General features: G+C 44.5%; 1 protein-coding gene across 8 annotated transcripts in view; it reads right to left on the bottom strand.

The window, feature by feature from the left end:
• The window catches only part of PSD3 (pleckstrin and Sec7 domain containing 3), a gene marked incomplete at both ends in the record, with an annotated part of 558,422 nt that overhangs the window by 351,111 nt on the left and 193,662 nt on the right, over positions 1–13,649 (bottom strand). The gene's annotated exons all lie outside the window — the stretch shown is intronic.

The following is a 13,649-nucleotide window of genomic DNA, read 5'->3' as shown; positions in this document are numbered from 1 at the left end:
AACTGGTGTGAGGTGATACCTCATTGTAGTTTTGATTTGCATTTCCCTGATAATTAGTGATGTTGAGCAGCTTTTCATGTGCTTCTTGGCCATCTGTATGTCTTCTTTGGAGAAATGTCTATTTAGGTCTTCTGCCCGTTTTTTGATTGGGTTGTCTGTTTTTTTAATATTGAGCTGCATGAGCTGTTTATATATTTTGGAGATTAATCCTTTGTCTGTTGATTCGTTTGCAAATATTTTCTCCCATTCTGAGGGTTGTCTTTTTGTCTTGTTTGTAGTTTCCTTTGCCTTGCAAAAGCTTTTAAGTTTCATTAGGTCCCATTTGCTTATTTTTGTTTTTATTTCCATTACTTTTGGTACTCTCCATTACCTTCTAAACCTGTTGGCCATGTCCCCACCTCCAATCCTGAAGCAGCACTTATAACACCTGGCACTTAAATAGATACTGATCTGCTTGTTACAACGTTTATGGTGGGTCAGTTTGTGAGACCCCACCCTTCAGAATTTAGCAAGAAGTGTCAAGTCTTGAGCAACAGAATCTTCACTCACATTGCAACTGGAAGGGTCTAGAGCAGAGATAATTCCTGTAACACACAGTCACACACTCAGATCATTCAGCCAATCACAGACAAATCTGTGTTCCTCCTATCAACCACTGCCTTAAAAGCCAGAAGTGCTGGAATTCTCTAGGTGACCTATTTCAACCAGAAGGACAACTCATGAGTCTCTAACAGCCGGCTCATCTGATGGGTCCCCCAAGGGACTCACTAGAGATACAAGTTCCAACGGTCAGTGACTGTCTCCCCTTACCTGGGCCAGTCCTGAGCCTTCTGATTTGTAAGCTGCAGAGATAAGTTTTTAACTGTCTTTTTGCTTATCTTTTAGCAGCAAAACACTGAAGAAATACAAATGTTTCCCTGTCATTCTGTCACCCAGAAATGCAGTCTTGTCCTGGGAAAGCCAGACTAAAATGTCCACACCTGCTAGATGTGCTCCTCTATTCAACAAGATTTAGACAAAGAACTTAGGAAACCAGGATGGATGAACAGCACTGAGAACCAAACCACAGCAACGCAAACATCTCGCACACACAGCCTGGCCAAAGGCCCTCCCTGACCCAAAGGGATCACTGTCTCCAGCTCCAAGAAATTCATTCTCCATTTCTTCTCCTGGTGGCATCTCCATTTCAGCTGCCAGGGCATCCTTCTTCTCTTCCCCTTCAGGTTCTCACAGCTCCCATAACAACAGGTCTGAGACACAGAAGCCCTAATCAAAGGTGACCAATTCTGGATGAATATAAAACAAACCAATGTCAAGGTCAGTGGCTTATGGGCAGGACAATCTGACACTTACCCTGAACACCCCATCACCCTTTTCCACATTTAGGGCTCAAAAGTCAACACAGCATTCCTCAACTTGCTGTTCACAGCCTCATTACTCACTTGTCTTATCTTTTTGAAGATAACTGTCCCAAGCTGTTTAAAAGGGGAAGCAGAAATTGTTCAGTAATTTGATGGATACAGCAAGGTTGAGGAAAGACAGAAAAAGGAAGAGAATCATCATTTCCATGTCAAATACAAATGTCTTAAAGATGAGGACATGCAGGGATCAAGAGAGGAAGTGACTGGGTCTCAGGATCAGTAGCAGAGCTGGGCCAACAGAGGTGCTCTGGGCCTCAGTCCCCAGTGTCTCCCTGGCTGAAAAGCAGGGCCTCCACAGAGGACCAGCTGAATCAACAAAAGGGAGTAGCTTGTTGAAGAACATGCTGAGCGCAGAAACTCTGTTGCCCGCCCTGCTTCTGAAGACAGGCTGTAGGCATGCCGGGACCACTCAGGAGCAGATGGGACACACGATACTCACAAAGAGGTTGGGTAAGGTCAAGGACACCAAACACTTAAGAGACTTAAAGAATCCACAGAGCACTTCGTAGTCTACCTAGCACTGTCACGTGCATTATTTTACTTCACACCTCACAATGGTCCCAGTTTCCAAGTAAAGAAACTGAGGACCAAGGAAGCTCTGCCCCGGCTCACAGCTGGTAAGCAGCCGGGCTGGCAGCTGAGCCCGTATCTTCCAAGCCCACACTCAGCACACCTCTCTGACGCTCCCTCAACCCAACGTTACTAATGACAAAAAGCCAAACACAACCGTACACCAGTGGGGTGACTGAATCACACCCTCAGGCCAGCTACATAATCACTAATAGCCCTGCTGGAACCCAACACAGGCTCTGCCTCCCTAGAACGTCAGGACTGGGCATTTTCAGAGCAGGGTCAGCCCTGGCATCTGCTGAGAGAGGCCCATGGCTCACTCTCCTGCAGGAACTCTGGCCTCATGGCAGGAACCACGGTGTGGCTACAGCTGGCCCTGTCGAATGCACTCAGCTCTGGTGACACAGCCCAGCTGTGCAGGCGTGCGCCCTCCAAGGGGCTGCTAAACACTCCAGCGCTGCGTGGTAGAGCTGTAGGGAGGAACCACGTTTCAGGAGGCTGGCAACTCCGAAAGAACTTTCCATCGTTTGTGCTTTCACACTGTAAGGTAGTTTAAAATTGGTCCCCAAAGAGCTGCACAGACCATGCCTTGCAAGGACACCCTACGAACCATCAGGAGGTCCCTTCGGCAAAGTGGGACCACAGGGACTTCAGTTTGAATTGTTACCATCGGCACATATTCCTTTTGTATTTCTGAAAAAAACTAGTTCAAAATTAAATTTAAAAGCTATAAGGATTAGCTGCACTGGAAAGTCATGCAGGCAAACAGAATCTGACTAAACTATTTTAAATTAAACAAAAGCTTTAGAAACACTAATCTAAACATGAAACCTTTATAAAAGCAAAACAGGGGAAAAGAGACTCATTTACAAATTGTATGATTTTTCCCCTCATAGTAACGGAAAAACATAGAGCAATTCTTAAAGGAGCAAACAAATTGTTAGGCATTTTCACATATTTTATCTCATTTAATGTCTTCAATAACCACGGAAAAAAGACATCATCCACAAGCTATAGTCCAGGAAATAGGAGCTAAGGAGCTTCGCCCAGCCACTAACTCCTGGAGCATGAAGACAGAACGGGTCAACCTGTGAACATAGAAAAACCCGGTAAGAGCGGCCACCGCTCCAGGCAGAGCACGACCTGCACCTACAGGAAGAACCAGAAGGAGCGGCCAGGTCCCGACAACGTTTCCACTGCACTCCCAGTGTGGGCTGCGTCGCCCCTGAGCGGCACGTGAGCGCACAGTGCTGTTCTCCCCATTCAAAGACGATGAAACTAACCCTCACTGAAAGGACTTGAGCATAAAGACGTTTTCACAGCGTTGATGGTTTTGTACCAACCTACCCATCTTCCTCCCTCCCTCTGTGGAGCCTTCCACAAAGGCTCCATCTGAGAGATGACTGGGGGAGAGGGGCAGGGCGGGGCAAGGGGCCACAGGCGCTGAGGAGGCACCGCCTGGAACCCTGGCACAAAGAAGCCCTGACACGTTTACTGTGTGAGCGTACCCACAAGTCCATGTTTGTGACCACCGGTCTACAGGCCCAAGCCCAGGCCCTCTCACGTCTGATGTAAGGGAGAACGACTTAAACACAGTAATAGCCGTGCTTTATTCACACCTGCTGAGCTCTGACTAAGACAGGAGAAAGGCTGCTGAACTCGCCCACGCACTGCACCTCTGTTAACCCTCACAACCGCCACCCCGAGCTCGCTCCGGTCACCGTTCCTACTTCACGTGTGAAGAGACTGAGGGTCAGGGTAATGCAGTAACTCACTAGAGGTCAAACGGTAAGAAACGGAGGTAAAACTTAAACCGCTGAGACTATGACTCCTCAGTCCAGGCTCATACATACTCACCAACACACCAATTACACTCAGCTGGCTACCCCAGACATCCAAGCCCTGAGGTTCTCACCGGCCTTGGGGTGTCCATGAATCTTTTAACTCCAAGCATCTCAAGAATGGAAGTAATATCAACGCACTGGCTCTGGCCCTTCTCTACCATCTGACCCTAGAGCTGCCCAGCATATGCCCTGGCCTGAACATGAAAAGAGACCTTCCCAGAGAGAACTGTGGAGCTCGTTCCCTCAGCTCCAGATAAAAACTCCCTTTACCTTTTTTCTTTAGATAACGGACTAGTCTTTGAAGTTTCAAAACCAACGCCAAATTCTAAGACAGATCATGTCTCTACACTAACAGCATAGCCAACTTCCCTTTAGAGCAGTGATACACCAAAATAAGAGTGGGAGCCTTGCGCAGCAGTCAGAATGGACTCCACTGAAATGACAAAGCTCAAGCTGGTGACCTCCCGACGCCTGAAGTTTAGTAGAAGGCGGCTGGCACCGCCCTGGGTGCAGGAGCGCAGAGCAACACCTGCTGGCCTCAAAGGGCAGCACAGCTCCATCAACGGAGCATCTCACTGCCCAAACATCACAGCCCTGTACAAATACACCCTCCGCACTTCGGACATCCTTGTTTAGAAAACAATATACAGGAATTATCATTTTCCTAAGTTTCTTCTAAGACTTTCTTACAATGTTTTTCACTTGAAATAAAAGTTTAAAATCCAAGGAATTTTCTGTAAGTACAATCACACATAATCCAGCACTGCCTGGGACCAGACAAAGAACATAAAGTCAATTCCAGTTACCTTTGTCAGCAAACAGCCTGCCCGTAATTTTGTCACGAATACAAAGAACATCCCCTGGTCCCATCTGTTTAGCAGAACTTCATCATCGGCAAGGGCTCTTTCAATGCACTTCTACAGCTGCTTCCTTTGGGAGCGCAGACTGCTGCACCCTGACTCGGCAGCGACGTTCTCCCAGAACGCCACTGTTCCCTCAGGACTGCGGGGTAAGAACTTGAAGAAGCTGAAGGAGTACTTCCCCTTGCCCCGCCTCCCCTCTCCGCAGGCAGCCCCCCTCCAAGAGAACTTCAGAAGTCCAGATCCTGGGAAGCCACGCATGACCTCACAAACCTCCAGCTTAACTCTTTAGAAGCCAGGAGGCCAGCTGACTACAGGGAGAAAGGACAGCTGTGCTAGCTTATCTGGAGTGGTTGCTGCTTATGTGAGAAAGAGAGTTTGTCCAACATCATTTGAAAAAGAAGAACAAAAGTGTTAATCTCAGCATTGTTTTTCTTAAGTAGCACTACAGTTTTTGAGGTCCTATTTTTAAAGACCGTCATTTCCTACAGCACACACATTCTGGCTATAAGGGAATGGCTGAAATAGGCAATAAATAGATCTGATTCATTTATATTATATAAAATTCACCTGTGTTAAATTCACACCTAATTTTATGTGATTTGTGTTTTCCTATTTTCTAGTTTTGTTTCTGTTTTTCTGCTATCCTTAAATGAAAAGACTCATTTGGCCTTTTGCTCAAACACTGCTTTAGACGGCCAGAAGCGGACTGACAACACTCACAGCTGTCAGACGCAGGCAACAACTGCCACCAAGGCATCTGAGAAACTGGGACCTACGGGACTTGGGGGTGGGGGGCGGGGGCGGGGCGGACGGAATGGACGCGCACCAGGCCTAACTAATGGATAACAGAGTACACATCAGAGCTCCTGAAGGGAAAGGAGACTGGTTTCGCTTCATTTTTTTCCCATGCTTTCTCTTTAAGCTCCTGCTATTTTTGTTGGGATTTGGGAATTATAAGGATCAGGAGGTAAAATAACTAAAAATTACTTTATAAACAGAAGTAGATAAAATTACATACTCTCAAAGAAAATGTAATATGCCCTTTCAAGAATGCCTTGGTTCACCCAGAAAATGATTATAACTTACTGTCCAGCAATTTTATTCCTAAATATATACCTAGCCTAGAGAAACTCTCCACATGTGCACAAGAAGCCACTAATTAGAATGTTCACTGCCATGCCATTTAAAATAACAAAAATACAAGACAGCCAAAATGTTCATAACTAGACAAATGGGAAAATTAGTTACAGTGTATATTCATGCAATGAATATTATTCAGCAAATAATTAATACACTAGGGCGTTATGAATCAGTAAGAATGAATTTGAAATGTTGAGCAAATAAGTGAGTTACAAAAGGAAACAAGATAGCACTTATATAAAGTTCAGAAACATGTGAAAGAATATCATATATTGTTTATGGGTTGACACCTATATAGGCACAATACACGCCCACAGGTCATGGTGACCTTTAGGAAGAGAACAAGAGAGATGGGACCACAGAGGCACTGACTGCAACATTTTATTTCTCAAATTGGCTGGCGAGATGGAAGGTGTTTATTAACTTTTACACTTCTGGGTGTGCCTAGGACGTGCAGAAGTTGTAAAAGTCAACTGCATGATGACTGCCTTTCAAGTGGATTCAGTGGCCTCAATCTAGAAAATTAACACAACAGGAGGCAAAGAGATTAATAAGCCCTGAACTCCCCACTCTCAAGCCCCCAATCCAAGCAGCTGTTCCTAACTCTACCTCCACCTGGAAAGTCTCCCCCAGCCCACAACCATGTCCACACACCCACCGGGTCCTCCAAAGCCCATGCTGGAGTAGTCCTGGCCTCGGAACCTTAGTGCCCCACCCACTAGGCCCTGTTCCAGAGTGATCTGTGAAGTTATCTGCCCCCTCTTTGGGAGACACCTAGTACCTAGTATAGAGCAGCTGCTAACTGAGTTCCTCATTCAACAAAAACTGGGCACCCAGCATGTGCTGGACTCTGTAACAGGTTCTCTGAGTCTTAAATCTAAAGACTTGTGAAGTTCACTGCCTAATAGGAGGGACAGGCTCAGACCTAAGTATAATATTATATGATGAACCCTAAAATAGTTGCTAAGTGAATGGAGTGTGAATAATGAACATTTATAATTTTGTTTCACAATAATAATTATTCAATACCTCTTAATTTCTCTATACTAAAGATTTCATATTATTACTCTTGACTAGAAAATGTCACCATTGTGTCGAGGTACAGCTGCTGTATAATTATGAAGAAAATAAACTATCATTAAAACTCCTCACCTTCAAGTAATCTAAGGCTCTTAGAATTATTATTACAGATAAACAACATCCTAAGTTGATCTGACCATGGTACACTCACAGCAGGTGACTTTGAGGAAGTTTTAAAGAGAACAGTTCAAGCAGTGTTATTACTGAAAATAAGAGCCAACATTTTCTGAGTAATCATCAAGTGACAGTAAATTATTATCCCTTTTCCCAGATAAGTAAGCTGAGGTTTAGTAGAGATAATTCACAAAATATAAGCCAAAGCAGTCTGACTCAACCCACACTCTTCACTAGGAAACCATACTGTTTCCTAGCAGGAAAATGGGTCAACCTCTATATTTCTAGAGCAGGAATGGGCACCCTGTGATCACTACACCAAAGGTGACACAAGAAATCATTTCAAAGTTCACAGCCAGGGCCACTCACTTTTATGAACCTCTGTTAAGAAATTTCTCCCTGCCAGTAGCACAGTGACATATAACAGGCCTGCCGCCCTCCCGCCCCCGAGGACACGGACTGTCTTACTCAGCTTTGTATTCTGCCTTTAACAGTTTCCCGTGCTTCTCAAACTTTAAAGTACTCATGAATCACCTGGGAATTTGTTAAAATACACATTTTGACTGAGTAGGTCAGGGATGAGGTCTGCATTACACATTTCTAACAAGCTCAAAAATCAGAGGTTGACAACTTAGGCTGAACATGAGCATCTTTCCACGAACAGCTTCCGAAGCTGTCACTGCCTGGGTACCACCCTCGACCAGCAGAGTCATAATCTGTGGTGGCAAAGCATGGAGAGTGCCTCCTAATTCCAGCTTCAGAGAAAAGTGCCTGGGGACAGAGGCCCAAGCACAAGGGCATGAGAAGCTGTCAAGGGATTTCTCTAACATTCAGACGCTAGATGGTTTAGATGGAGTTTACATTAATCCTCATTAGCATGCATGAGAAAGATTATGTTCAACTCGCCTGGCACCATGGCCCTACGGTACTGAATAGCAGGGCTCTGCTAGGAGCTTGTGCCAATTTAATACAGTTTACAGAAAGTGTCTAAGACACACGGGAGAAAAAGAAAAACAAGATTAAAGCACTGGAAACATACCCATTTGGGGCTCTGATAAATTGGTACTTCTACGTAAAAGACTTTCAGAGAACTTTATTTGGAGAAGGTCTCTGTCTTTTTTCTTCCCCAGCGGATCAATGGATAACGTTTCTCATCCAATGTTGCAAGTCTTGTGTTAAGTGACCTCTGCTGAGAGAAAACGTTATTGCTTCCTTTAAAAGTTAAATATTGCACTGATATATGAATAGAAAGATTGCTGCATCACCCTGACCAGTTAAAATAACCGCCAATCCAGTTTTTATTTAGAGCTATGATTCTCCTTGTAATAACATGTAACTCCAATGTCCTCTATCATTTGAGGTCTTGCAATATAGTCTTGGATGAAAGATCACCCACTTAGCCAGCACTCCACAGCACTCTTCACACCAACGTCCAGGTCACTACTTTGTATGTCTTAAGGTTTAAACTACAGAATTAGAATGCTTCTGGGAAACCCTGTTTCAAATCCAGGACCATTTCCTGAAGTCATCACCGAGTTATACAAGAGACCCCAGCAAACAGGGAGAGGCCAAACCCCCAGAGCCAGAGCCAGGCCTGCCTGAGAGGACAGCCACACCGGCTCCCTGACGATCGGACACTGCTGGGGACTGAAGGTGAGCACCAAAGAGCCGCCTGGAAACTCCGGTCAGAGGCATACGTCCTACCCAGGTGGCATCAGAAAGCCGCACGGGCAGCACCCAAGGGCTCCCGTGTGCACCTCTCTCCAGCCCGGCCTCAGCCGCTCCTCGCCCTCCCAGAGCTCACTGCGAGCCTCCCCTCCAAATGGTGACTCCGTGTCTCTGCATATGAAGGGTCCTCCCTCTCCTCAAATTCAATCTGTGTAAACAGACCCCACTGGGAGGCGCCCTCCTACAAACCCTGCTGCTCCCACCAACTCCCGCTGATTGTTTCCTGACTTGGTAAGTCATCCACACTGGAAATCTCACAGTCACCTTGATGCAGCCCCCGTGTCCTAGATTCACTCACTCACCAAATTCTTGCGTCTTTCCTTCTTTATCAGGCTTTTTCTTATTTATTTTCTTATATTCCTCAGACTATTACTCAGACTACTGCAAAACTCATGATAAAAATGAATATCCACAAACTAGAACTTAGCAAATTCTTACAACAGAACTGTAAACTGGGTGATAAGGTTATTTCCATTTTACCAGTAAGGAACGGGAGGTTCCTAGAAGTGAAATAACCTACCCTGGACCAAGCAGCCAGTAGAGAGGATGATCTGACCTCCTGTCTTCTGATCCCAAATCCCCATATTTATGCCACCCCACCACAGTACATTGAATTTTATTCAGGACATCCAGTACCAGGTGTTTCAGACAGCTCAGAGGCTGACCTCTTCTCCAGGTTACCACTGCTGTTCGCATTATCATTAGTTTACAGTTATCTCCTACTACATGCTAGGCATTGTGAAACCACTTGATTTTCTATTCTTGATTTTTTTTCACTTAATCTCATTTGCTTTTGAATAGGTGTTATTCATTCCATTTTACACTTGGAAAGGTTCCCAGGTTTTCTGTAACTTACTCAAGATCACACCCCCAGTAAGTACCTGAGGCAGGATCTGAACCCAGATATGACCGGCTCTGAAGCTAGGAGAGCCCCTGCCCTCAGCAATGAGCAGGGGCTCCTTTACAGTTAAGAAAAAAAAAAATGATCATCACAACTGCTTCAGAAAGCTAGAAAGAGAAAAATAAGAACCTATCTTCTACAGAACAAGTTTTAAAACATGAGAGAAAAGGCCTGAAGAGATCACCAGAGCAGCAGGAATGAACCTGAGAGGCAGGAGCTCCCCACCTAGAGGACAGAGGAGGTCAGCCAGATCCCCCCAAACAAGTTCACAAGATCAAGGTCTTTTCCTGTCACCAGCTTAACTAATGTCACATGTATTTTACATTATACTAAAATACCTGCAGGGAATTCCCTGGCGGTCCAGTGGTTAGGACTCAGCACTCTCACTGCCGGGGCCCAGGTTCAATCCCTGGTTGGGGAACTAAGACACCACAAGCTGCGTGGCACGGCCAAAAATAATAATTAATTAATTAGTTACTTAATTAAATACCTGCAGGTTTTAAGTTGGGATGTCAAAATGTATTTGAAATCGCACTTCAACAAATTTCTCTAAGTACTAATCTTGTTTCATGTGACTTTTCCTAGACAGAAAGACACTAAAGAAAAAGAAAAACAGGAAGAAAAAAGATACTTCCAATGTCTGCACTTCATTTGAGAAAGGTGAGAAGGCAGAAAACCGGCAACTACCAGCTGGAGTGGACCCAACTGAGCGGAGCACTCCCCAGGCGTAAGAGCTGCACACAGACGTAATCCACCCCCTCTGCGGGGCTCCTCGGGATCCTGAGCGCCCTCGGAAAGAAAAACTGGGAAGCCGAGACGTGGAGTATATATATCTGTTACACCAAAAATGTAATCTTAAAAGGCAGTTGTGTGTATTTCAGAGAATCAAAAGAGAAATCCCTGCCATATGGCTGTATTTGCTGTCCCTTTTCCCATCTGTCCAAACCCAAGCTCCATAGAAATAAACAATATTCAACCCTGCTAATGGTCACAGTGACCACATTTGTGCCCTGCAGGCTTCAGGTCAGGACTTACTGACTGGAGCTGCAGTCTTCAGCTGATGGGCCGGAGAGGGAGAAGCACCCAGACACAAAGGAACCCATTGGCCCTGGGTATCTGTAAGTCTCTAATTATCCTTTCTAATTTTGGAGCCACGTGACTGGATTCCACACAGCACCACTGAACCCGCTAGCTAGCCTGAGTGCTCTGCAGCTGGACCACAAAGGGAGGGGATGCTACTCTTTGCTCCTTCATTAAACTATTGTGTTACATTCACAGGGTGCGCTATTTCCGCATTGGCATGCAGCTCTCTGGTCAACATCAGTGTTCAGAGCATCTGAGAGAATTAACTATTCCTGCCAAATTGACTCCAGGATCTTAAGAGGTGTTTTCAGCTTATAATGAGCGATCTATTTGATACTGCAAAGGTACATAACCCTTTAAAAGACAGAGTCAGCACACATACTCTCTACAAACGTCCTTTCCAACCCTATTCTAGAATATTACAGATTTGAAGTATTTTCTTCTTTGACTTAAGTGGAGCTCAGTCCCGCTCTGGCCACAAAGCCTGGCTAAATCCAGGCCTGGGGGTGTTCCTGAGAGGGAACTAAGGTGTGTTGAAGTGCCACAGGTCCTCGTCACCCTCCCCAACCACTCCACCTTTCTTACAGGAAGCAACACAATTGAGAACAGTGTCATCCTGTGTTCAAAATAAATCACTGTCAGATACCGCCACTGAAATAACCTTTAATGATGTAAAAGCATATACTGATATAGAAAAGTATTTAAAAATATACCTAGGCAATGTCAAGCAAAAATATTTTTGTTTTGAGATCAAAAGTAAATGGTCTCTGAAGCCTGACTGCCTGGGTTCAAATACTGGGTGTGGCACTTACCATTTGTGTGACTTTGAGCAAGTTACTCAACTGCTCTGAGCCTCAGTTTCCTTACCTGGAAAATCAGAACATTAATGTTCCTTTCTCTTAGCTTATTATGCGAATTAAGCACCATGTCTTTACTAAAGAAAGAAAACCTATGGAATACATATGATGCATAGGACATAAGATGGTGTTTAGAGACAACCTAAAATGATCTTATAATACTGTCTAACACTTTATACATCAAAAGCAGTAACTCAATAGGAATGGGCTTAATTTTCTTGGTTCAAGTCCAGCTAGAATCAAAGCAGCATTATCAGCGCAGATTAGTCTTATCATTCCCTTTCCTTTGTGCTTTCCTCAGAGTTCACTTTATCCGACACAGTCAGACCCCCCAGTCCACTGCCAAGGAAACAGGAGAGACCAGTGAGTAGAGGTGGAATGCTAAGCACGTGCACTTGTTTTATTTATCACTTTTGCTGTGTTGCTTTATCACAACATTTATTAATAAATGAATTTTTTTCTCCTTGAAGCCTAACACTTTGGCCTTGAGTGCCTAACAGAAGGGAGTCAATCGGGGTGACAGTTGTGCAGTCAGCATCCTAGTCTGGACTTCCTTAACAGACTCAGTACCTCAGTATCTACTCCATACCTCTGCAGAGGGATGTTTTAATGCAGAAGAAATTTTTAAAAGCCTGATCATTGATTACATTAAAAAATTTATGGAGACAGGTTTATTAACAATTTGGGAATTTTTTCTCTTTTTTTTAACATCTTTACTGGAGTATAATTGCTTTACAATGGTGTGTTAGTTGCTGCTTTATATAACAAAGTGAATCAGCTATACGTATACATATATCCCCATATCTCTTCCCTCTTACATCTCCCTCCCGCCCTCCCTATCCCACCCCTCTAGGTGGTCACAAAGCACAGAGCTGATCTCCCTGTGCTATGCAGCTGCTTCCCACTAGCTATCTGTTTTACATTTGGTAGTGTATATATGTCCACGCCACTCACACTTCGCCCCAGCTCACCCTTCCCCCTACCCCTGTCCTCAAGCCCATTCTCTACGTCTGCATCTTTATTCCTCTCCTGCCCCTAGGTTCTTCAAAACCATTTTTTTTTTTTTTTAGATAACAATTTGGAAATTTTTTTCTAAAATTGAACACATACACCATCACCAACCACCAGCTCTACAATTACCAACTCAGACTTATGGCTCCATGAATATATGGCATGAGAGGAATTAGATCAAAAGAAAGAATACAAATATGAAACCAGGCAGCCTAGAACAGTCAATGTACCTGGTCTAGGAGTCACGCAATTTGAATTCTGGTGCAAGATCTGTCACCAGGTAATTCTATCCCACCCAACGGGGACTCAGATTCTTTACTGTGAAACAGGGTTATCTAAGACCCCCTTTAAGCTGGAAAATATCATTATTCTTCAACCCACGATTCCTCTGGTGCTACAACTTCTCCAAAGCACTAAGAAGGCAGAGAACGTAGAGAAGAATATGAAAATTATTCCCGATTCCCTAAAATTTCTTAGAATGATTGAGCCCATCCTAATTTTTAACCGTGAATCACCAAACAAAAAACCTCCTCCACCTGTAACTGCTTATTATCTTATGCCAAGTCCAAGAACACAAATGGCGTGCCCTTGCCAAGCTGGTCTGTCCACATCACTAGCAGTGCTCAAGGAAGGGTGAATGACCACTGGTCAGGAATCATGTGGACAGTGCCAGAGCCCATCTCTAACATGCTTCTCATTCAGTACTGGAATTCGGTCTCATGGCTGGGCAAGATCTCATGGTTTGACAATGCAGGTAACACAGCTGAAACCTTATCTCAAGTTGGCCTGAAGTATATACCACTGTCCACATCTGAGATGCTAAAATACTATAACCTACCCCAATACTCTCTCTTAACTACCCAGCTCTGCCCTACTAATGACTGGCACTCACACTGGCCCCAATGATGGCTGCTTCCTATTCTGAGTGTGCAAACTGCACCTTTGATAAACCTTTCACCTTCCTGTTCTGACTTGCTAATGTTTACTTCTTGTCTTTACTTACTTACCCTCCCTGTGGCTTCTGCAGCAAAGCCTCT

This window comes from Grampus griseus (assembly GCF_964374135.1).
Source record: "Grampus griseus genome assembly, chromosome: 21".
In the NCBI taxonomy this organism is placed as follows: Eukaryota; Metazoa; Chordata; class Mammalia; order Artiodactyla; family Delphinidae; genus Grampus; species Grampus griseus.
Note: the sequence above shows the minus strand (reverse complement) of the source record. Positions and strands in the feature narration are given on the sequence as shown.